Source organism: Protopterus annectens, chromosome 12.part0 (assembly GCF_019279795.1).
Source record: "Protopterus annectens isolate FY-2018-M chromosome 12.part0, PAN1.0, whole genome shotgun sequence".
NCBI classification, from domain to species: domain Eukaryota; kingdom Metazoa; phylum Chordata; order Ceratodontiformes; family Protopteridae; genus Protopterus; species Protopterus annectens.
Genome location: NC_056746.1, coordinates 1,399,358,159 through 1,399,383,395, shown reverse-complemented (window position 1 = coordinate 1,399,383,395; position 25,237 = coordinate 1,399,358,159).

Below are 25,237 nucleotides of genomic sequence, written 5' to 3'. Positions count from 1 at the left end.
AACTATTCACTGTTTCCACACCCAAGCATCTCCCACACCCATGGAAACCACAGTGTATACCTTTCCTACAGCTAAATTTACATTTCTAGTGACATGGGGTGGGGGGTTTCGCAGCCCCCATGCTAAGGGGAAACACTGCTCAAGATACAGACAGATTTACAAATGCAATCTATAAGCACCTACATGGATGTATGGATCGTGCTATCACTGGTAAACCAAGACACTCCTCCTAGACAAGGACACCAGTCTGGTGGACCTCTGCAATAAACAGGCTATACTACAGAAGTAGGACAGTGTTCCAGACAAACCGCAAATCCCATGAAGGGCAGACATCTGTGACCACTGTTAGTATGATATGTAGGTCCCTCATGACATCATCCAAAGCTAACATCAGCAGGAAAATATGCAAGGATTCGAAAGATAACCACAAAATCTTCTTTGGCTATGTCAAGGATCTAAGTGGTGACACACAGATCTGCACTGTGCTGGTGAAATATAGCACAAAATATGCTGACCCTACTGATATCACCAACATCCTTGCAGATACATTCAGTGCATACTTCACCCCCAAAAGAGCCCACAACACTACCCAAAAGGTACAGTATCCCACACATCAGAGACACACAGGTGGAAATGGCCCTCTCTAACAGCAGAACACAGCATTGGTGGAGGCAGATGTTGTCCCAGACTGCATCTTGCAAACTGTACAAGACAACCTGACCCCCAACCTAATTAAGCCTCTACACAGGCTACATGCCCATACAATGGCATGTGGCAAAGGTTATTCCACTCCATCAAGGTGGAATCACAACTGACTATGGTAATTACCACCCCATAAGCCTGACTAGCCTGGTCTGCAATGGTATGGATAGCATCCTCATGGCACTCATTAACAAAGGCATTGGTAACCTCTGAACATGTGACCCAACCCAGATCAGCTTGGTTGAGTGCAGTGCATGCCTACTGAACCTGTTTGACATCTTACATACAGTCACCAAGACGTTAGATGATGGGAGAGGTGGTTCACACATACTACCTGGACCTCACCAAGGCTTTTGACATCATGCCCCACTCAGGTATTATTGATAAACACTCCAGCCTGTACATACACCCATACATCACAAGTTGGGTTGCCAACAGGCTTACACACAGAACCCACATGGTACAACTAGCGGTCTCCTGGTCCAACTCTTGACCAGTCATGATTGGTGTCCTACAGGACTCAGTCCTGGGAGCCCTACTGTTTGGCATATACTTCTCAGAGGCACATGCAAACACAGGTGGACTACGGCAGACCATGTTTGGCAATGACTGCGAACTGGGAGCCATGATTGATAGTCCAGCTGACACAGACATCCCTCAAGGGGCCTCACAGAGACCGACACAGGGTGTCAACATCATGTCCTCCAGCCAAGTGCCACTAACTGCATGGTCATTCCATTGTGAAATATTAAGCACCCACATATTAACATATAAGTGTCAGCCACTTTAATACAGATGACATAATGGGGTATCTGGGGACTAAGGTACATAGTGATTTCCCCTTTGACAATCATATCTCCAAAGTAGTTAAAACATCCTTCTATGTAGGCCATCTGATTACTAAAGGGTTCCCATCTAGACATACTGGGGTTATAGTGCTCCTTTACTCATCACTCATCAGTCCCATCATAGGGTATAATAACCCATTTGGGATGTGCCTCAGAAGACACTTCCAACAGCTTGAAGGTCCATGAATGTACCTCACCAAGGGGATTACTGGCCTCAAACATATGCCCTATGCAGCCAGACTGAATAAACTCCTGCTTTACTCAGTGGCATCTCATTTACCCAGAGATGATCTCTGCTGGCCAACACAGCCATGTCATACTCAGGCTTAATGGATATGCTCCACCTATGGGAATCCATGTCACAGTGAGCCACACACTGTAGTGAGCTGAACCTTGCCACAACAATAACTGGAACATGCTGGAGGGATGGATTCCTGTCACAGACACTCCCCATACTTTGGAACAACATCCCTAACTACATTATACAGAGCCCCCCACTAACACTCTGCAACCTTGAAGAGTGGATGGGGAACAGTAGATGCACCCTAGGGATCCCGCCATTGGCTATGCTCCACAGAGGGACAGTTAATGAATCAAAGGGGTGGCAAAAACTGACACATTTTGGCTAGGCTTATGAATGGCCTTTGGCAGTTGGCCAAATACCTACCTATGAACCTGTACATACAGTATCAGCACATGCTGATAGCTTAATTTACTGCTCAAGTGTTGACTTACCTTGTGCCAATGGCTGTTGTATGTGCAATAGTTGAGGGCTGCCTATGTTGGATGCACACACTAGACTGTCTATACATGACAATTTACAGGTAGTCTTGTGTGTGTACCATACATTTTTACTGTGTGTGCAGGTGGAGAAAGGTGTCAGTCCCTAGGTGCCTACACTGTCAGTGTGTGTGCTATATGTTCCTTCCTTGCCAAAGCATGGGCATACTGGGCATGTCTCTGTCTGCCTACTGAGGCTGGCTCAGGGTGTTCAAAGTCTGAGTACCTCTGTGCCTGTGGGGCCCTTGGCAATGGTGGTGGGCTGTGAGGGCCTTCACCATTCTGTCCCTGCTGCAGCTGTTTCCACAGGATCAAATTGTGTAGCATGGCACATACTATGAAGATGTGGACACACATACCTGGAGAGTACTGCAAGGCTCCACCAGATATGTCCAAACCATGGAACCGTGATTTCAGCTTCCCATACACATGCTCTATGAGGATTTTGGTTTGTGCGTGTGCCTCATTATGGCATTCCTGCATGGGTGTGTGTGCATTTCTGATGGGAGTCATCATCCACGGTTCCAGTGTCTAGCCAGCATCCCCCACCAGGTGGCCATTTGGGATGTTCCCCCGGCAAATAACTGATACAGCTGTGAGTCATGCCAGATGTGGGAGTTGTGATAGCTTCCAGGGCTGCCAGCACACACATCCATGATAATGCCCTGGGCATTGCACATGACCTGGCAGTTGATGGAGGGGTATCCCTTGCAGTTTATGTAGTGCCTACCCTGCTCACCGGGTGGTGACTTGATGTGTATGTGTATGCAGTCTATTGCACCCAGTACCTCTGGGTGTTCTGCCACATGGTGGAAGAGATGCATATTGCTGGCCAACTCCTCCTGCATTTGGGGGAAGTATATGTGTTCATTGTCATGTGGTAACATGGCATCCAGGAACTGGTGTAGTACCCTGAATGCTGATGCCTGTTAAATCTCCATGATATCCCCAGGTGGTCTTTGAAAGGTAGCTAGTATTCTCAGGTTTACACATACCTTCGTATTCACTGGGATGTGCTCCCCTCTGTTTGTTCTGGATCTGAGGCATGGCCGGCACAGCTCCACAAGTTGCTGTAGGATGTCCCTGTTCACCCTGTCATGCTTTACTATCTCCAAATCATGTTGCCCCTGGTAGGTTACCCTAGATCTGAACACTCCCTCTTCCTCTGGTGACTGAGGTGGTCGTGTGCATCAACCTCCACACCACCTTCAGTCTCCAACACATGCTGGTGGATCAAAGCTATGGCAGCCCCCAACATGTGCATACCAAAGGTTCCCCATCTGTATACACCACTGGTGCAGAGTATGGGGAATACACAAATGTGTGTGAGGTGCTTTCACACTTTATACTACTGTGCTATGGATACTGCTGATGTCATTGGGTGTGTATGAGCTATTCCAGCTGCAGAGTGTCTTAATTATGGGTTTTACAATGAGTACTACAAGTGTGGGGCCTTTACTGTGGAGATATGCTTGCCTGCCTTGATTAATCTGTTGCCCTTGAATTCACTGTTAAACCTGGATCCCCTCCCATTATCAGGCATGCATCCACCTGCTGTCTTCCTTGTTTTTTACTTTCCCTACCCAGTTATGGCAAAATGTGTCATGCAGCTGATATACTGCAAATTGGCTTTGTTCTGCTTTGACACTTTACTGTTTTCTTTGCAGTACAGCCCCTCCCCTTTCCTGTTCTGCAGGTAGCTGCCTGCAGCCTTGTTAGCTGTTGTCAATGGCCCACTGTAGGCTCCTAGGTGTTAATTAGTCATTTGCACTCCAATTTCTCTGCTGCAGCATTTCCTTATTTCTTTCCTATATCCTTCCTGTTTCAACTGCAGTGCATGCTGTGCAAACCCGTTTACCGGGTTTACACGCGTTTTCATCTCCGTTCACATGCATTCTCAGTTACCTTGTGTACTCTCAGCTAAGCAAAGCTATGGCCAGTTCAGCACATCCCCATCCTGTAGCTTTGCCTAGCTAGGGGCAAACCAGTTTAGCAATGCTCCAATGTGCTTACAGCAATGGCGACACACCCCTCTCTTGATGTCATCTTTATCTCAAGGACACACCTCAGTGTTATAATGCTACACTGTGAGGTGCATCCTTACACCAGCGGGGAATCTCTGATTCACTATTACTCCTCTTATTTGCATGGTATTGCCTACTAATTCCTAGCTACCTTGCATAACACTGTCACAGCCCCTTAGCAACCTTTGCGCCACAGTATGGTGTAACATGCTGGCCATTGATTATTATGGGGAAATCGTGATATGTGTTACATTGCAGTTTTATTCTATATTTTTATATTTTCCTTGTGATCCCCTTTGCGTGGCACTGCCCTGCACTTCCTCGTCACAATAGTGTGACTATATATACTAAATGTTAATTTTATATTTTGTACATTTATATGTCATGTGCTAATTAATAGTAAACCAATGAATGGAGCAGGCATAACTTGTGATTGGCCTACTAACACTAGGTTACCTCTGCTCACCTATAATAGTGTCCAAGTTTCCTGTTAAATCTTTTGTTATCAGTCTATGCATATTTTAGAACAGTTCACCCTAACCCTCTGTGTAATGCATTGGCATACAGCTTAGGAAATATTTTGCAACATTAATTCATTGCACTATGGAGTACATTTATGTTTTAGTGCTCTCACGCAAATCCTACAAAGCTATAATTGTTCCGCACATTATGCATTAACCATGTACACTTCTTTAAACACATTTTAGGCAATACAACTTCAAAGGTTTATTTTCTAATTTGAATTAAACTGATAAACTGTGGATCTTTAGAGAAATCGCATCGAAGAAAACATTTTGACTAGCCTTCCTTAGTCATAGTTCATTTTGAAGAGAAAAAAAAGTGGTTCTGCTTTTTTGTTAAAGCATTGAAACAACATTTTCACTGAGGTTAAAGATACCGTAGCTGTGGTCAGTCATCTGTGGTGAACCCCAGTTTAGATTCTTGCTGAGATTACAGTGTTCATGAGGTCTGGGGTTAGTAAATCAGGTGCTCGCCAAAAGCATCATGAAATCATAACCAGAGTATTGTGGTATTTCAACACATAAGTTCCCATTTTTCCAGTCTTAGAAAATGAGCGATGTGAAGTTTAGTTCATAACAATTGTATGTGCATTTCAGTTCAGCTTATTCTCTGTGCCTTAGGCTACTTAATATTTTAGATTTTTAACGCCAGAGATAAATGATTATTATCTCTTGCAGAGAGGACTATCTCAAAATGTAGCACTTAAATCAAACATAATCAGTGCATTTTAATACACAGTTTAGAATAAATTACTATATAAAATTGCATGCAGTCATATGGTTCTTTACACTGTTTTATTCATTACTGAACTAAACAGACAAAAATTGTTGTTTTAAACAATGCATAATTTATTTCTTTTAAACATTATTTTTTGTAGTTTCTTCATTATATGTTATTCAGCTTCCAGGGCCATGAGCAAGCAAACAAACCTTAGGATTAGGTTATAGAATATCCCATATCTTCTAATAGGTTACTAATATAATACAGAAGATGGATGAAACTAGTACATTTCTCATTCACTCTTCTTTATGGATCAACATGGAATTCCTTTAAGTTTATTTGTAAACATTAGAATGTTATGCTTCCTTGAAGCATGATCAAGGTGGTGAGCTGATGGCAGCTATGACCACAGTCAGGACAAAGTTACAATGTTGCTAGTGATGGTTACATATTATATGTTTAAATGGTTTACCAGCTCTTAGATCAAGAGAAAGTTTCTGAAATTTTTTCTTTTTCCTGCATCTGTAATATTTTTCACAACAGCATATGATAGCAATTAGGAGAAACTAAAGACTCGAATAGGCATGCAATAGGCCCATTCATATTTCGGCAGGTGACCTTAGCTTGACAATTTAACCTCATGGATAGACACTACTTGGATAACTGAGTTACAGTGCATTAGGGAGCTAATATTTATCCCACCTAAAACAAACATATTTCTGTTTTGTTAATCATTAGATTTTGTGTCTTTTCATTAAAAGCACTTTATAAGGTATGCCTACTAAAACTACATAAAACTACATTGTTATTCTATCACTTATTTAATCAATAACAAAATGCAATCTCACTCATTCACACATGATCAAGCATGTGCTGTCATGCACACACACACACACACACACACACACACACACACACACACATGCTCTTGTACGTGTGCATTTGATGCAATACCAATGTTTGTGTGTGAGTGTGTGTGTATGTGTGTGTGTGTGTGTGTGTGTGTGTGTGTGTGTGTGTGCACATGTGTGCTTATATTTATTTTACAATAAAAAATAAAACATGCTTAAGATGTACGCAGACACAAAGACATAAATAAAATGCAACAAAAGCAGTTTCAAAGGAAAAAAAATTGCAATGTAACAAAAAGTGACATCTGTACTACACGTGATATGTAATTAAGATATCTGCATAAAAATTACAGAAAAATCTTCTGTATGAATTGATATGCAAAGGTACTTTTCTGGCAGTGGCAGCCCATAGTAAAGCTCAGAGTTATTATGAATGGACAGTAGCCCCATCTGACTCTTGCCAGTGGGTGAATGGTGGGTTAATTAAGCTTCATTGTAAAGAATTGGGCAAAAAACTCTCACCTTGCCCAGGAATGACAAGGTCTCACCCCCCCCCCCATGGAACAATTAGACGAGAGGGTTCTCACCTTGCCTAGAAATGCTCATCTATTGACCCCATGGAATGAATGGGATAGAGTCCTCTCTCCCTGTCTGGGAATGCTCAGCCACAGGGCCACAGGGTTCTCAACTTGCCAAGGAGGAATGGCCATATCTCATCCTCATGGAATAAATGGGCCAAAGGAGTCTCACCCTGCCAAAGAATATTCATCTCTCTCTCTCTCCCCAACATATGGGTCAGAGAGCTCTCAACTTGGTCAAAAATAGCTCTCATCCCATGAAATGATTGACCCACAGGACTCTCATCCTGCCCAGGAGTGCCCAGGTCTCACCCTCATGTAACAAACTGGACAAAAGACTCTGAGCCTGCTGAGAGTGTCCAGCTCTCACTCTTATGGAATGAAAAAAAACAGACCCTTCATGGAAATACTCCCTCTAATCCCCATAGAGCAAATGAGCCCGAGGGATCTCACCTTTCCCAGGAATGCCCATGTCTCACCCTCTTGGAACAAATGAGCCAGAGGACATTCACCCTGCCTGGGAAGGCTCAGCTTCTGCCCCCTGGAATGAATGGGCCAGAGAACTCTCATCCTGCCAAGGAGACCCATGGTCTCACCCCCATGGAACAAATGGCCAGAGGACTTTCACACTGTCTGAGAATAGCCAGCTCTCAACCCCTTGGAATGAATGATCCAGAGGATACTCACCTGTCTGGGAATATCCATCTCTCATCTCCAAGGAATAAATGAATCAGCAGGCTCTCTCTCAACTTTCGAGGAACTACTCAGTCTCTCTTCCATAGAACAAATGGTTCAGGAGGTTCTCACCTTCAGCAAAAATGCTCACCTCTTCCCTCCATGGAATGATTTGGTCAAATGGATTTAGGTAGTGAAGTCATTGGGCTAAGTACTTATATGAATGTGAAAGAAAAAAAGTGCAGGTTAATCCGTGAATCAAAATTATTAGCTTAGTGATTGAATATCAGCTGCTGCTTGGGAATGAGTTAAAGAATGTGGAGAAGGTGTAATAAACATTATTTACATGTCCAGTTATGTACTCAGACTTATATATTTTTATTGTTGGGATAGATGGTGAGGAAAGGAAGGTGTCCAACAAAAAGGTTGATGGATTGTGTGAAAGAATATCTGTGACAGTCAGGCATGAGTGTTGAAGCAGGCAAGAGTGTGGCACTGAATCAAGAGAGATGGCAACAGAAAACACAACACCTCGACGAAAAAAGGAGGCTGAGGATGAGGATGAGGATGAGGATGAGGATGATGAAGAACCAGAAATTTTATCCTTGCACTTTCTTCTTAAAAAGATTCTACTCAAAGCAATATTTTCAGGCAATACATAAAGCATGACCGCGGTGGTGGTGCTGCGGTAGCGCTGTCGCCTCACAGTTAGACGTTGCCCGTTCGATTTTCAGTTAGAGCGTCTTCTGTGTAGCAACATGCATGAATGGGCTTTCCTTTGTTGAAGGTTGTGCATTAGGCCCGGCAAGCCAGTACGTAAAAAATCTACTGCCAATCATTAGCGGACTGGAGTTCCGCTGTGGCAACCCCTAACCGAGAAAAGCTGAAAGACACAAACAAACATAAAGCATGACTTGGCATGATATATTTTGAAATATATAAAATGAGGCAATAGTTGCTTTGAATTGATACTTGTTGCCTGAAGGCATTCAGATCATCCAATAATTGCATTAATGTTGTTTTGGGAAGAATGTGAGATAGGTACTGATTCACTGAATGTAGGTTTCTCAGCTAACCATTTACCATAACTTAGGAACTGTAAGTTAGGAACTATATGCAGAACAGTGGAAGCATCTGACAATTTGGAAGCATTTCCTTTGCTGCAGAAGCAAAGTCTTTAGTGCTTAGGAACATAACTAACTTTTCAGTACTACATTGGCCTTCAAGAGGAAAATGTGTAAAATTCTTCAAGCAGTACTTTTCTAACTGTATAAACTAACCACTACAGGCAATAATTAGGGTAATAAGATCCCCTTATGGATTAATCTGTGTCATGCTAATGCTATCTGCAATTCACTGCTCACATCATCTGAGCAAGTCATGGTTAATGTATTTCTGAAATCTGCCTGACTTAATTAGCAGTATACTGCATAAAGTATAATTGTACACTTAATTGTGTTATTGTTTCTGTTGTAAATCGGTCATGGCTAAACAAAGGTGTTTTCTCCCTTTTCTGTTGGTATTAAAAAACAATAATAATAATAATAACAAAACAAGAGTTGGAAGACAACTGTGTGTGAAAAAGATTTATACTATATAGAATAATAAAAAATTAAACACAAACGCAAAGCAAAGGATTGCTTGCACCCCAAATTACAGAAGCAAAAAATAAATAAATAAATAAATAATCCCAAACAATGGCCACAAAGTGGACTCAGCTGCGCTGACACCCCCCCCCCATCACCCTTTTGCGGCAACCATAAATGCAGGGAGGCTTGCATTCTGCTGATGTATTAAGGAACTGTGCATTCATGCATGCCATGCGCATGTGCAGTACATCAGCAACTGACCCAAGACATGGAAGGAAACTTAAGTGCCATCATATGCCATCATAAAATATCATTACTGAAACCATAAGCAATTCATTTTGTAAACAATAATCTCCTCCTGTGTGTGGGTAATGCTAGATTTACCCACTATTGATTTTATTGTATCCCTCAGGCCTGAACTTTGTGATTAAACCATACTAGCTGTCGGTAAATCCTGCCTTACCCACACCCATTCATGGATTATTGCTAAATGATATGATGAAAGCTTGTGTGTATGTTCTCATTCCACATAATTATACAGTCAAACACCATACTGTTCATGGTCATGCACTACTTTTTATTATGTAATACGATGAGGGAATGATACAGACTATATATTTTGCCTGTGGGCTTACATCAGTATTTAGAATTAGAATTTAACTGTAGTTTCTTTCTACCAGGATTGTTTTAACCTGATCCAGCTGTACTATGCCCTCTTACAGACCCTCATGGCTTTATATCCCGCAATCCACTCAGGTCACCTGTTTCATTGATCCATAAGTAGCACCAGAGCTGTAGGGTGAGAAGTTTTTTGACTGCAGGTTCAAAACCCATATATGCTTTTTTTGAGGGTTGGCATAATGGTTAAAATGTTTACCTTTTTTCTGCTCAAGTCATGGTTAAAGTGAATGCTGTCTAGCTGAATTTATTGGTGCCTGTCCTGTTTGTGTTCTCCAGCTGCATGCCTTTGCTCTTCTCTTTAACCATGTAGTAAGTTCATACCCCCTCTATCTGTCACTGTTCTGGCTTGCAATAATGAAAAAGCCATCAATATTGATCATTGCATGTACCTTTTATCCATCACCCCTTGAAGGTCTAAGGGACATCAGCTCTGTGTTTTTCACTTGTTTTACATAATTTTCTTTTATAACCAATCTCAGGAAGATTGCAGACTGCATGAGTGAATTATTACCAGCATATGTGAAACCACTAGAAAGGATTCATTCTATGACTGCTTATAAAAAGAAAGGGTTGGCACACTGGCTCTTCTTCCAGCATACTGATGCAGGAATGCATTTACTTACTGTCACTGAAAAAGAAATCAGGTAACAGTAAGAAATCATGGTACAGTAAAGTATAACAGAAATCAGCTCTGTGTATCCTTAGTGTATAAGTATGTTAAATTGCTGGGAGTACATCAAAGAAAAATTACCCCATATGGACACAACAAATTATTCAGTACTAATTGCCTCCGGTAAGTAAGGGATAGTATGAGCAGATTCTCCGGCCCTGTCGCTTGACTTCAGACCCTTCTCTTTATTTTCACAGTTTCTGCTTTTTGTAGTTATGGGAAATGAATGAGGTACTAAGCTACTGCACAGTGCTGAGACTATTTCTGAGACCGCATTAGATTATCACAAGAAGTCGATGCAATGGCTGTCCTTTCAAAACAGTACTATGGCCAGAGCGAAAAAAGGGTAAATGTGTCTCTGTACAAGCTGTTGAGGGGGGGGTAATCAGCATAGTAGAAGAAATGCTGATTGGGCATGAGTTGAATATCAGTGGACATTAAAGCAGGCGACATTGATATCACAGCTTCTTAAATAAATTTGTTCACTTTTCCAGTGTACCTGCATATGTGAAAGGATTAGTAGTGGTAACACTTTTTTGGTCTTCAGTTTCAGACCAATACCATGAAATGACCCCATTATTTTGGATTTTGACTGTTTATTATACAAACTATTCTTATACATCAAACTGTGAATAAATGTTTCTGTTTTTATTGCTATTGTACTTATGTACCATCTATCAGTATTGTATTGTCTCATTGTTCTTTATGAATTTACAGGCACTTATTTCTGTTTATTAATTTGTACCCATATTATTTGCACCAGATTTCACCAGTACTCATCCTAGTGGAGAATCTTTCTTTGCATTTCTATCAGTGCTCCTCCTAATTCAAACTAAAATATTACTTTTCCAGTCATGATTTAAAACTGGACAAACATGTCCCAGCCCAGTATTCATCATGAACTGGTAATCCACAAGTTACCAGAACCCGTTGAAACTGGACCTTTGCCAGATGAGATATAGGCTGCTATTCACAGTACCTAGCATTAATATTTTAATAAAAAGCAAGGCGTCCCTAAATCCATGATTCCTAATATGAGAGGTTATCCTTTTATTTATATCTCACATGTAAGAAAGAGAAGCAAGCTACTCTCAGAGCAACACAAATTCAGACATTTCTTTTTCGAGTCCAGCAACCAACAGACCAGGGTCTTCTTGTCTTATACCCTGGACAAAGCTTCTTACTCACCCTGTAATTTCCTTGGGAACATAAGGGTGCTGTGATGGGTAGAGTAACTTGATCAGCTCCTATTCTGAAAGTGAATTAATATCAATGTCTCCTCAGATATAATAACAAAACATTGGGCTCCTTCAAATCATCTGACATGGAGTTTAATTTGAGTATAAATTGCTTTTATTGCACCCCATTCTGGCCTTTGCAAAAGAGTTGTACTTTGCTGAATTCCATCCTCAGTTCCTTGTGCCAGGTTGAATACCTGTCTACTTTTACGTGCAAATCTTAAAGGAGTTTTTAATAAGCCAAATTACTTTTCCTGACTGAAATAAAATACATGCTAACAACATGCGTTGTACATCCACCAGGTTTACTTTCTTTCTCTTTTTCTTGCTCTCTTTCTTTTCTTTTTTTTTTTTTTTTTGAAGAAAATTTACTCTAGAACAAGCATGTGGCTTATTTCACTGCTCACCTCTCTCCTATCTTGGATTTCTCTATTTCATTTTAAAATCTTTTTTCTTTGACCGTTTTAACATTCTGCAATCTTGCTCGATGACCACCCACCAACCTCTTAATGAGTTCTACCATGGACCTTTGCTTCATCAGATCAAGCACCTTACAAACCTTAAACGCATGAGTGGAGAAGTGATTTGCATTAATCCTCTTCCTACAGCATGCAATCTTTATTAGATTCCAAAAAGAGGATGCAGACACGTGTGACCATTTCCTATTCCTCCAGACAGCCTACACATCTTGCAGCCTTTGTTCAGGAAACCTAAGGTTTTTGTTGAACTCACTGGGTATGTGAGGTCCTGGCAGTCTTTTTCAACACCACATATTGACCCTTCCCCAGCTGGATAGCTTTTGGTAATCTTAATCAAACAAGGGCTTTGCATCACCAACCACCAATTCTTTCTATATTAATGATGTTTCTGCACTATGCCTTTGGTTACTCAGTAATTTACCGATTCTAAATGCAGCTAACTATAACTAGTGGCATCTGCACTGCATAACCATCATAGGAGGGGACTGATGGAATACAAACCTTCCAGGAATGAAGGTAATCATGTACCACTCAATGGATGTATCTGATCTTCATGGTGGAGCCTAAGTCTAGCTAAATCCCAATGCTTCATAAAGACCTTCCAGCCTAGTGCAGTAATGCCACACTTAACCCTGACAGCTGGGCATTCATGTCTTTAAGACAGTCCTTCAGTTGTCCCTTAAAGTTCATCTGTCCCTTGTGGGCCATTTTAAGTCTAGCCAATTTCTCTTCCAAAGTTGAGACTCAAACCATGTACCTTATGTCTGTAAGATAAACATCTTAACCACATACACCCCCCCATATTGTTCCTTGAACTCTACCCAAACTGAAAAGTTCATTGTAACTGCACTGCAACTGGCTCTGATTTACTTCTCTATATTACATCTTTGCAATTCAGTGATGACCCAAGTAAAGGCTACCTGAGGTTAATACCCTAGAGGTAATGTTTATCAAGCCCAGCAACATTATTACTACCCCACTTTGACTTCATCTCTGTTTACTAACTGAATGACCCTAGTTTCTCCGTATCCATAAAGTTCAGTGTTTCAATATGTCCTAACAATTTTCACAGAGACAGCAGGATGTCTGACTGGTGACACAGCCTCACTGATCTCCTGACTTGGAATGCCCCCCCACCCCACACCGTGTTAAGCAGTGAACATAATGTACCACCCTTTTTGTGAGGCCAGCTTGTGAATCAGGAAGACAGCAACATATTTCAAAATAATTTTTAGACTGAAAATATTTAATACACAAAGATTCACATCAGAGGGCTGCATCATGAGGTAGTATTATAATGGAATATCAAGTTGGACCACAGCCAGAACCAGCATAAGGCACCTAGGCAACTACTTAGAGCTGAAACTGGCTGGGAGGGAAATACTGGCTTTAAAAATGATTAAAAAAAATCCCTCTATCCTAGCTAAATTCTAAGCCACAAAAAACATCATCGTTAGCACTTGAAAAATTCTTCCTTCCAAACCATAACATTAACACTTAAAAAAAAAAACTCTATCCTAGCTGAAGACTGTACCATAGAAACCTCAGCATCAGTGTTTATTAGCTAAAGAAGTCCCAAAGACCTTAGCACATACAGGATATCAGCACATGTCAGAAGGGAGATTTTGTTATTTGCAGAAGCAGACATTTAAAGAATAGATTTGCAAGTGCAGGGCATCAGCACACACCATGTGGCAGATATGACTTTTGAGTTGCAAAAGCAAGAAACTTATAGAGTAAATATGCAGGTGTGGAACAGCCAAAGAACCTACAGAGTCCTCAGGGCATGTGGGAGATTTGTTTTTGTTGTTGTGATCTCAGACTGCAGAAACTCTTCTCAGTGCATTTTTGCAGAACCTCAGCAGTGAAAGAGTGAGTGCACAGCCAGAATGTATACGTATGTTGACTTCAGGTATGTGTGTGTGTGTGTGTGTGTGTGTGTGTGTGTGTGTGTGTGTGTGTGTGTGTGTGTGTGTGTGTGTATGTGTGTGTGTAATGCCCCAGTGAGGGACACAGTATAGTTAAGTGACTTTGCTCAGAGTCAGACCCTGAACCTTAGCTATTGGTAGGTAAGTACCTTTATCCTTCACATCAACTGATAGACCTCCTTTATTTAATTTAACTTTTAACTTTTTTAACAGCTGAAAAGTGCAGTCTGCCAATGCCATACATAGATTTTCATAGTTTTGTGGTTCATAGTCAGTATCAGTGATACAAGTAGCACACTTACCTTTAGTATAGAAGGCTATGGGTTCTCTTCCCACACCAAGTAGATTGATTGGTGACACTACACTGCCACATAAGGTGTGTTGCCCTTCTCATAAAATATTAAACTGAGAGCTCATCTGCTTGACATGGTGATAGCTGAGATCATAGCTCTCAGCCAGTCATGAGACAATCATAGACCCTTTTAAAAATATACTATTAACTTTGGACATTGGCAGAAAAAGAGAATGTGAATTAATATGCATTTTCTGAAGTAAAATAAGTCTATAACTATAATTATTAAGTGCAATTCACCACCTTTTCTCCAAAAGACACCAGATTTAAAAGGGATTAAGAGGGACAGTGTTAAAATTTGAGTCAAAATTAGATGTCCCTGAAAATCAGGAACAGTTTGAGGTATGTCTCAGATAAATGTTAAAGATCTCACATCATCTATCAAAAATAGTAGGAGAAATTCCCCAATGCTCTGGCCAAATCTTCCCTAATAGTATAAATACCATCTTGGTTCTCCTTTGAAATGAGGCCACTAGCCTAGTTAGACTGACCCAGTTAACAAAGGATAAATAAGAAATAATAAAATACATGTTGATGCAAAATCCATACCTCTCTCTTTCTTAACATTTTAAGTCATTCCTTCCAGTAAAGCTCTTCTGAGTGTGTACCTTTAACTCCCATTGAGTTTAGCTTGAGTCTTTAAAAAAATGAAGTTATCATCTTAATGGTCTAACAAAAAAGTAATTTATGGAGGTGAAATATCAATACAATTGTGTTTGTCATCATGTATACTTCTAGGTCAAATATTCTTATACCTTGTAAGTAGAATGTTTTTTGACTTATTAATGTAAATATGAACAAGCAATATTTGGTGCCTAAATGTGCAGTAGGAGGTAACTGCAGAGATGCCTGGAGGCTCACATGGCTGTGAGTTAGAGTAGTCTGGGGTTATCTGTCTCCAGTTTTGCAGAACTTCTCTGATTTTGCCTCATATTTATACAATGTTCTTGAACAGGTTTCTTAACCAGATAATGCTTTGCAGCAATTGGGAATTTGGGTTAGGCTCCTTAATGTTTTTAAGGACTGCATGTTATAAACCTGTTGCCATTGTTTTCCAGCCATTCCCTATTGTATAGCTGAGCTAGTTCAGGAAATTTTATGGAAATATCACCAGCACACCATTTTTTAATGTAACTTAGGAAATTTATTTTTCAAGAGCATCAGACACTACATTTGTAAATAAAGCACTGAATTGCAAAATTGTTTGCAACCAGCAAACCCCTTATTGGTAATAAATGAGGTTTGGCAACAAACTAAGTTGTCCAGGGACATCTTTATGAGGGGTTAGTTTGATATTAGTGGGAGTTAGGTGAGCTGGGGAGATGAAAGGGTTAAATGGAGGGAGGAATAATTGGGAGGAAATGAAGTAAGGGTGGGGAGGAGCTTAAGGGATTTAGACAAGTGTAGCTGGGCAAGTAGTCACATTTTGGTGTGAACTTGGGTGACCTCTTTGATGGTGTCTGCGTGCTTGCATGCGTTCGGACCTTGGGAGAGGGCTGCATGGGGAGTGGAGCAGGTTGGGCTGCCATTCTCATCTTCCACCTGGGTCTTGCTTCCTTGGGTGTTTCAAGTGGTGGGGTGAATGTGACAGTGTGCCAGTTTCAGTGGAATAAATATTAAAAAAAACAAAAAATTAGAAAAGGACAAAAAATGGGGAGGTTGCCTGTCTTGACTTCTTCCAGTGGGGGTTTGGGGGGCTGCGGGGAGCCACAATGGCTGTTTTGTGGGCTGGTGGATTTTCTTGGTGAGTGAACATGGTGGGGTGGGATGTGTTCTTGAGTTGCATTGCATTTTCTCCATGTGATGGTGGCGGCAGTTTGGTGTGTCGCCCTAGTATATGTTGGACCATGGATTAAATATTGCATGGATGTCGCATGGGTTGTTGTGTAAATCCTTGCCATTTTGTGGTCGTCACAGAGTTGATTTGCTCACTTGAGACTGACGTGGGGGGATTGGGTTGTCTTGGGGCTGGATGAGTGGACTAGGTATGTGTATTTTGTATCTCTGTGGGTGGATCTACAGCATCACAAATGAGGTGCTTTTCTGAGGTGCATGTTGCAGTCAGAGGAGAGGTGGTCTGTGTATACAACTGCAACTTGCAAAGATTGTGCATTGGTTCACTCCGTGCATCTGATGAGTGTCAGACAGTGTGAGTGGAAGTTTCACCAGGTAGTGCTGTTGTTCATTGTTAATGCTTTCTATAAGTGTATGCGTGATTGGTCACTTTGAGGAGGGGTCCCTGCACTGATGTTGTGGGCTGTTGCTGTTGGGCTCTGCTCTTCTGACATTTCTTGCACTGGTTTGGTTGTTTCGGTCTCAACGGGGTGTTGGGTTTGCTGGTGGGGCTGGGCTGTGGTGCTCTGTGGTGGGGATTTTCCTCTGCTGACACTGCCACTGGTTTTTGCAGGTTCTGAGCCTGATGGTCGATGGGCATTGCTGCACATGCAAGGGGGCTCACGGTCAATATGGCTACTGAATACAGTAAAAAAAAAAAAAAAAAAAGGAAGGGCGCCAAGTGGATACACTTCTTATTTGTGCTGCTTTCTCATAGGCTGAGCACTGTTGAGTGGTTCTTTGCTTGGCCTTGGTCTCCAAAATGGATGGAAAAGGGAGAAAAAAAAATGGTGAAACTTGCCTTTAACATTGTATGCTTCAGTCGAGTAGGGTTGATGTGTTTTCATTTTACATAGAAGGGCATAGTACTGGGTATTTTCATCTGCTTTATTGCTAAAAGTACTGGATAGTTTGTAAGAACATCTCAATAAATGGAATAATGTGTTCTGGAAGGTGATAGTACTTGTTTAAAGATGTAAGTAAGCATCCACTATTCTGAAAACAACTAAGCTTTAGAGTGCTTTAATGCTAATATGCTTATGGAGGGGGGCTATTATCTGAGGAAAATGTGTAAATATTCACCAGACATCAACAAAAACTGCAAAAGAAAGCCTGCACATGCGCATCGCCATATGTCTCATTCTGGCATGGTGGCTGCTTTGGTGTTTGACATTCATCCCCTTTGGAGTTTGGCTTTGTGTGTTCCTTTGGGATAGTTTAGCAGGCGGTTGCTGGACAGTGGCAGTTGGCAGGTGTTGAGGGGGGCTTGGTTGCTTGCTTTGGGGACTCCTGGGTGATCTGTGGAGTGGGTCAGTGTTGAAGGCAATGATGTACTTGATGATTGTACACAGCATGTCTGCGACGTGATTCGGATGCCCAACTTTGTTGCCACACCTGGGACCAGTCATTGGCTTTTCCGGTGAAATTCTGGGACATTGGATTTGGTGGAGGGTGGTTTTGGTTGGTTCTGATTAGGAATGGTGGTTTGCTGGCAAGATGAAGTGATTATCATTGGTAAGGAAGGATAGGTGCTGGGTTTAGACTTAATGTCTTTCCAGGTATGCCTGTTGTTAAGATCCTGTGGTTTGGTACCTCTTCTAAGTCTTGAGCAATTATGAAGAGTTGAATTTTGAGAAAGACAAGAGGGATGGTTGGACAAGGGTGCTCTTGCGGTGCCGTAAATGTTGTCAGAGGCAAGGTGGTTATGCCAGTGTTTAACAGGGAGCATGGCTGGCTGATTCTGGGTTTCACTGGGAAGTCATGTTTGTGTGGGTTTGGTGACCAGCGGAAGCACCTCTGCATGTCGGGGGGGCTTGTATTGTGAGAAATGTGGTGGGGTATTTTGCTAGGATCTAAATGGGGAATAGGGGAAAAGCATACTGGTGGTGGCTGCTTGTAGTCATTTTCAGATTGTTGCAAATTGTGGTTGGAGGGTGCATTTCGGTTTCCGACTTTGTACTGGGCTATTTCGGTTTTTGACTTTGTGCTGGGCTGTGGTGGACATGGAATGCTTTTCCCATTGAAAGAACTTCAAATTTCATTTTGCAGGCTTTAGGCTCAGAGTGTGAGGCTTGCTTGAGGTAGTGTGATAGTCTGCATGTGCATGGGCTGGGTGGTGCGGACGGGGGGGTTACCTAAAATATGGCACTACTGATGTCATTAGCGAGCTGTCACTGTATGGCTGAATTTGCATGTTCTTCCCATACCCACTGCCCTGGTATGTTTTAAATACTTTTGCCTGGGTAATGAGAGAGAGGGTCAGAGTTAGGCCATTTCACCTACCCAATTAAAAGTAAATAAATTAAAAAATAAGGAAACATGAACAAGTAATCCAATGACTTAACTACACATTGGACACATTGTAGGAATATTAAGGGTGAGTTTTCTTCAAAATCATCAAAATAATGTCAGAGGACAATTGTTGCTTTTTACTGATATTAGAACAAGAAGAGGCCTTTGTTTTAAAAATAAGAATTTACATTTACAATTTGTAAACAGTTTACTAAATTACTGGCCATCAAATACTATTGAAATAAAACTCTATTATGTACTGTGTTTTAACTTTACTTTAAAGAAAGCCTAAAATGTGAAATCTGACACGGTGCCTCTTGCAGCCTCTGACATAATTATTCTCTTATTTAGGTGACTGATTTGGGGTTACATATTTTGAGCTGGTTAATTGCTGCATACTGCTAAGCAACCATCTTCAATTTTTCACAACAAAACCAATACACCATGTTAAAAAATAATATATATATATATATATATATATATATATATATATATATATATATATATATATATATAAATCCAGTTCGCTAGCAGGTAGACTAGGAAAGCAGCTACAAAAAAAAAAAAAAAACTTGTAACAGATGCACTGCTACGCATTAAGTATACATCTGTTAGAAGCATTCTTCTCATAAGCAGGGTCAGACAAATATGTATAAATGTAACACCTAGCTGTTGACAAGGGGACGGTATGGTTAGATTTGGGGATACTGGGCAGCAAAACAGCAGTGGTGTCTGCCGCACATGGAGGACGTACCTCTGAATGGTACAGATTTCTGCAGGGTGTGCAGGTGTTGCTGCACACCCTTTTTTTCTCCCTTTTTGCTTTCCTTAGGATGGTGGCTTCTGACAAGTCAAGGCAAAGTGTTATGGTAAGTATTAATACGGTAGTCAGAAATAATGACAGACACCTGAGTTGCAGACTTCATCCATGCTGAATATTATGCTACCACAAATCTGTTCTATCAACCTGTTAAGTTTGTAAGAGGAATATTTAAAGTAATACCTAATTGTCTTTTGTAGGCTGCTAGTAAGCTATTATTAGGTTTGCTGCATTTTGTCCATTTGTTCCACATTATGTTGGTTAGTGTGCCTCATTTGGAGATGAAAGGTTAAGAGCTATGCAGATGGTTTTACAATATAATTTGGCTTGGCTTATACAGTGGGCTAAATGATGTGTTATGGCATCGCAAAGTTACCCAGGTTGTGGATATTGATAGGTCCCTTCATGTGTGGGGTTTAGTTTTAAAATTCTTGACTAGTAGTTAAATTTATATTGGGTATTTGATAGGGTCATTGGAAGCATAGCTTCAGTTATGGCTGCTTTGTCATAGATGTGTGTGGTGGTGTTACATTTCTTCCCGGGTTGGCAGGATAGGTTGTCTTTGAAGATATCTTGGAATGTGCGTTATGTATTTCAGATAATTTCCATATATTTTCCTTTCTTGCAGATGGGAGTTTTGGAACACTGCTGCTATAATTTGGAATAGGTGGGTATAAGATGGAGCCTTCTCTTTACATATTAGAGGATTTACTTTTATTCCTTTTTCTTTGTAGATGGTGGTGTGCCGAATACCAGTCGTGGCGATACACAGTGAATTTGTGCAGAGTCACAGCTTCATATCTAAAGATGGAGGTACAGTATTTGAGGCTGAGACGATAAATGAGTTTGCATTTCCCAGTGGCTGAAGGAAGTGGGTTGCGAAGGTGATGTATGCTGAAAGAGGTGTTTGTGGATTTGGAAGGTGGAAGCAGTCGGAGTCTGAAGGAGTGAGTTTGGAGAGTGATGGCTTTGACAGGATGGATGTTACTGTTCTGACTATATCGGTTGCAGAAGACGTTATAGTCACTAGAGGGGTGTAATGGGGCCACAGAGTGTGGTTCGAAGTGAGCCATGGTTGGTAGTTTCTCAGAGTGGATGTTTCCGGTGGCACAGTGAGGTCAAGGGTAATCCTATTAATTTTAGTTTCATTAGCCGCACTTTCTTTAATTTCATTAAGGTGCATTTCAGTGCTGGTGGGTTAAGGCATGGGGATGATGACGGTGATCTATTGTAAGTATACATCTGTTAGAAGCATTCTTTTCATAAGCAGGGTCAGACAAATATGTACAAATGTAAGTGTTTGTACTATAAAATTTGAATAAAAGTTTTAAATTAAATCCAAATATTTTTAAGCATTGTAAAAATAAAGGAGAAAATAGCATGTATGCTGACAAGTTTGAACAGTGTTTATGGAAACTTGGGGGACAGCCAAGTAATGGGACCCTGCAAGGGCTGGAGGGGTGGGTGGGGGTCAGGTCCCTATTTGACCATGATCTGACTCTGTGTTGGGCAGAAATATTCAGAGTAAGAAGAAATAATGTCTATTTATTTCTGAATTCAAATGCTACATTTTAAGAAAATGTAGGTGTTTTGTGTATTAGAAACCTTAATTTACTCAACATGTGTTCCTGTATGTTTTGGTGAAAGAGTTCCATATTTGAAGTTATTGTTATGGCACTCAAGTTTTGAATAACTATTAAGAAATAATGTTGGTAAAATAGATGTAAGTAAGGTTATGGAAGGATCGTAAAGTAGTCATTTATGGTAAAAATGACATGACTGGGAAAGGGAGTGTGAATGTATTAATTATAGATAAAAGGTGTGTGCAAAAGTAAGCTTTTCCCATAGTTAACCAGCAACTAAACTAAATTATTGTCCTTCAGAGAAAGTGTGTTATTTAGCAAAATCACGTAATCAGCACAAAGTCTTGCTAATTTAATTGTAGTTAGTGAAGGGTAAGAAGAATGTCCTTTCATCAAAACAGATGTCTTTCTGTGATACTTCACTACATATTAGGCAGAATGAAATGGTTCATGGTCATCTGTTGATAGAAACAGACTACTGATTAGAGTAATCCGTTTACGTTTATGTTAAATGGCAAATACCCCATCCGAAGAAAACAGACACATTAGGAGTTCAGACATCATGAAAGAAGGAAACTCTTTTCCTTATTAAACTATCTTAGAGACTGAACTGCATACCAAATACATTTCCAACAGCTGTGTAATCTGTGACAGCATAACATTTATCTGAATCTTGAAATGTCTTTTCCTCAGCAATTGTCATAAACTGTTGAAAGTGTAACAGGACAGTTTCAAGTGGGATAGGTTACATGACTTCAGTCCCTCTGTGAATTTTGTAAGCTATACTTTAATAATGTCTTACCCTTATTGAATACAGTTGTTTCTGAATTATAAAATTGTTTTTCCCTTTTGTAATATACTACTGTTGGATTCATTATATGAATGCCAATTATAACATTTATTATTACTTGTACATATGCCGTTACTGCAGTAACCAGACACTGGTCAGTCATTTTTGTACTATACCTAAATAAGTGTGCGGGTTTTCAGAAGATCGGTTTGGTGGTCAGTCGATCAATAACATGCACTGCTGTCCGGATCTCCAACATTTTCAAAATAGTAATCTATCTGGAAATTTATAGATTGAATAAAATGTAATTTAATGAAATAAAAAACAGAGTCTTTACTACTGTAAACTGTACCATGATTCTTTCTGTATTAAACTGTATTGAGGAGTGACATGATTCTGGAATAAAAGTCAACTGATATAATATATATATATATATATATATATATATATATATATATATATATATATATATTATATCTTATATATTGTATATTTCAGATAACAAGCACATACCTAGCATTTCTTCAAGAAATGAAAGTAGTAGGTATAAGCATATATCATTCTCAGTTTTGATTTATTTTCCATAGAAAACCCTGTAATTATTCTTGAACATAAAGTGAAAGTTGATTATTAAAATTGGAAATCTGATGCCAGATGACTTATATTACATAGTTGTGCTGTGTATTATATCTGTTTCAGGTCTATATTATAACACTGAAGTCTTAGAACTTCGAATGTTATAATATCAACCCCTACTCACCGAATGCTTGTCATACCGAAGATGCAGAACACCGAATATTTTCGTAGGGAAAGTATTCTTTGGGCGATTTCTGCGGCTTCACTATTTCCTTGACTGTGGTGCGAAGGTGACAGACCGAGTTAAGGTAAGTGTGCGAACGGACTGAGGTAAGGTGAGTGTGTGATAGGGACGTTAGGGATAGGGAGCGGGTAAGGTGAGTGTGCGATAGTTAGGGACCTTAGGGTTAGGGAGCGGGTAATGTGAGTGTGCGATAGTTAGGGACCCTTGGGTTAGGGAGCGGGTAAGGTGAGTGTGCATTAGTTAGGGACCTTAGGGTTAGGATTGGGTTAAGGTAAGGGGATAGCTAGTAGTGTATGTACGGTTTAGTGTAGGGGGTCTGTGAAGTGTGTATGTGTGGATTATGTATTTTGGTGTGCTTGTGCTGTGTGTGTGTATTCTTGGAACAGTGAATTTTTTCCCTTGGAAAAAATTCACTGTTCTGAGCGTTTGAGTATATCACATTTCGAGATTCCCAGGTCGAGCTTATGGTGTTCGATCTTTTAGAATTTCAGTAATGTGATATAGACCCATCTGTTTCTTATACTGACAGTTTTCTTTAATACAAACTCTTTAGTAATTAACTGTTTTCATCTTGCTTTTATTCTATTACCTTGAAATTTCACACCTGATGAGTTACACTTCAAACAAGCCATGATTCCTTATACCTGTTTCTTCCACTACCACCCCTTTGCTTTATATATTGCTTTCTTATGAAATCTGTTTCAGTTTTCTCACTGTAAGGTTACCTAACAAGTAAAAAGTGAAATCTCAGAAATAAACGTAAATCAGATGTAATAAATTGTACATATATTTGCTGAAAAATAAACGTTTATAATTTTGAAAACTATAAGACAATAGAATCAACATACATTTGTGCTGTTTTTCAGCCTATATTTTCATCTGCATAGTTTGTGTTATGAAATGGTGCAGCACAGGACAGACTTCTGACAATAAAAGGCAGCGTAAAGGGAAGATCAAAACTGAAATAAAGAACACAGCAAATACAAAAAGAGAGGTACATTAATAAAGAAAGAAAGAAAGAGAGACTGAGGAAAATAGATAGATAAATAGAAAGATAGAAAGAACCAACCGAAAGAGTACATGGTAGTAGTGCAGGTAAACTGGGGCTTCAAAAGTAGAATCAGTCCAAAGAAAAATGAAAGAAGGCACCAAACCACAGCCAATAAAATCATACAGGTTTATTATAGACAAACAGGTGAGCGCTTTTGCAGCCAAAGTTTGTAGCCACAGTATATATATATTTATAAATAAGACTAGTATGAAAAGAGGAAGAAATGTTGTCAGTAGTGAAGGAGTAGAACTCCTTTAAATTTATGAACTCTGGTTCATGGTTCTCGACAGTTAATAAAGGTCTTTTTTTCTGTTGGAATAATAGATTGATAGCGTAATCTATAAGGAATTAAATAAACATAATATATGGTAATGCCACTGAAAGCAACAGTAATATTCTTTCTTTCATATAATTCAACCAAACGTGGTAGTTCTGGTAGCAGACTTTGATAGATATTTACATAAATATTTTTTTCTGAGAACTCTATGTTTAAGCTTAGATGGAGACAAAGGGAGTTTCTAACAGAATTATTTTAGTTTCTGGTACAGAAGATGTTTTCTTTCAAAATGGGAAGCTTCTGTCCTCAGAATAGATATTTCAAGAAGTTGCAGTACTTCTTGAGAACACATCTTAACCCTACTTCCCTTACTTCCCTCCTGCAATCAGGTCCTTTCTTCTTTCAGCAAAGATATTGTACACATGTCCTTTGAATGTTGGCCAAATTCAAAATCATTTGCACTCATGAGGCATAAGAGTCTGATAATGTTCCCTAAAAATTGCATGAAAATGTTTCGACTACTTCTGCTTTTTGTGACTAAACTTCTGTCTTTAATGCTACATGGAGTCACCCAAAGCTTTATTTTTTTCAGGCAATACTGCTAGAAAAAAATACAATTCTGAACTACTGTCCTTTTAACTGTTGTACAGTATATATGGTGAATGCAAACTGTAACAATTTCTATAGCAATGTGGTTACATTTTAATAGAATAATAAGAAAATATATTCTGCATCACAAATATATGTTTCATTTGCTCTGGTAAATGACACTGCAAAAGTTATTTGTGGCATGAATTAATATTTAATTTTGTCTGCAAAACCTGAACCAGGCATATGGTGATGGTATAGTAATTGCAATTCTGTTTTCTATATCTGGTCAGTTTTAAGGTAAATAAGAAACAAAACTATGATATCCTGACTATATCATTTTATCTCATCTGTTTGGGTACCTTACAAGTAAGTCACATCCATTTCATCAGCTGTTATTTCTCCATTCCTGGTTCTCTAGTTTATCATATTCCTGACTTTTCTTGTATTCTTTAATACCATAACTATCAGATTGCAGTATAGAGGGCTACTGTGTATTCGCCCTTGCAGGCTTTTTTCTTTTCTTTTTCGGTTATGCGACCATGT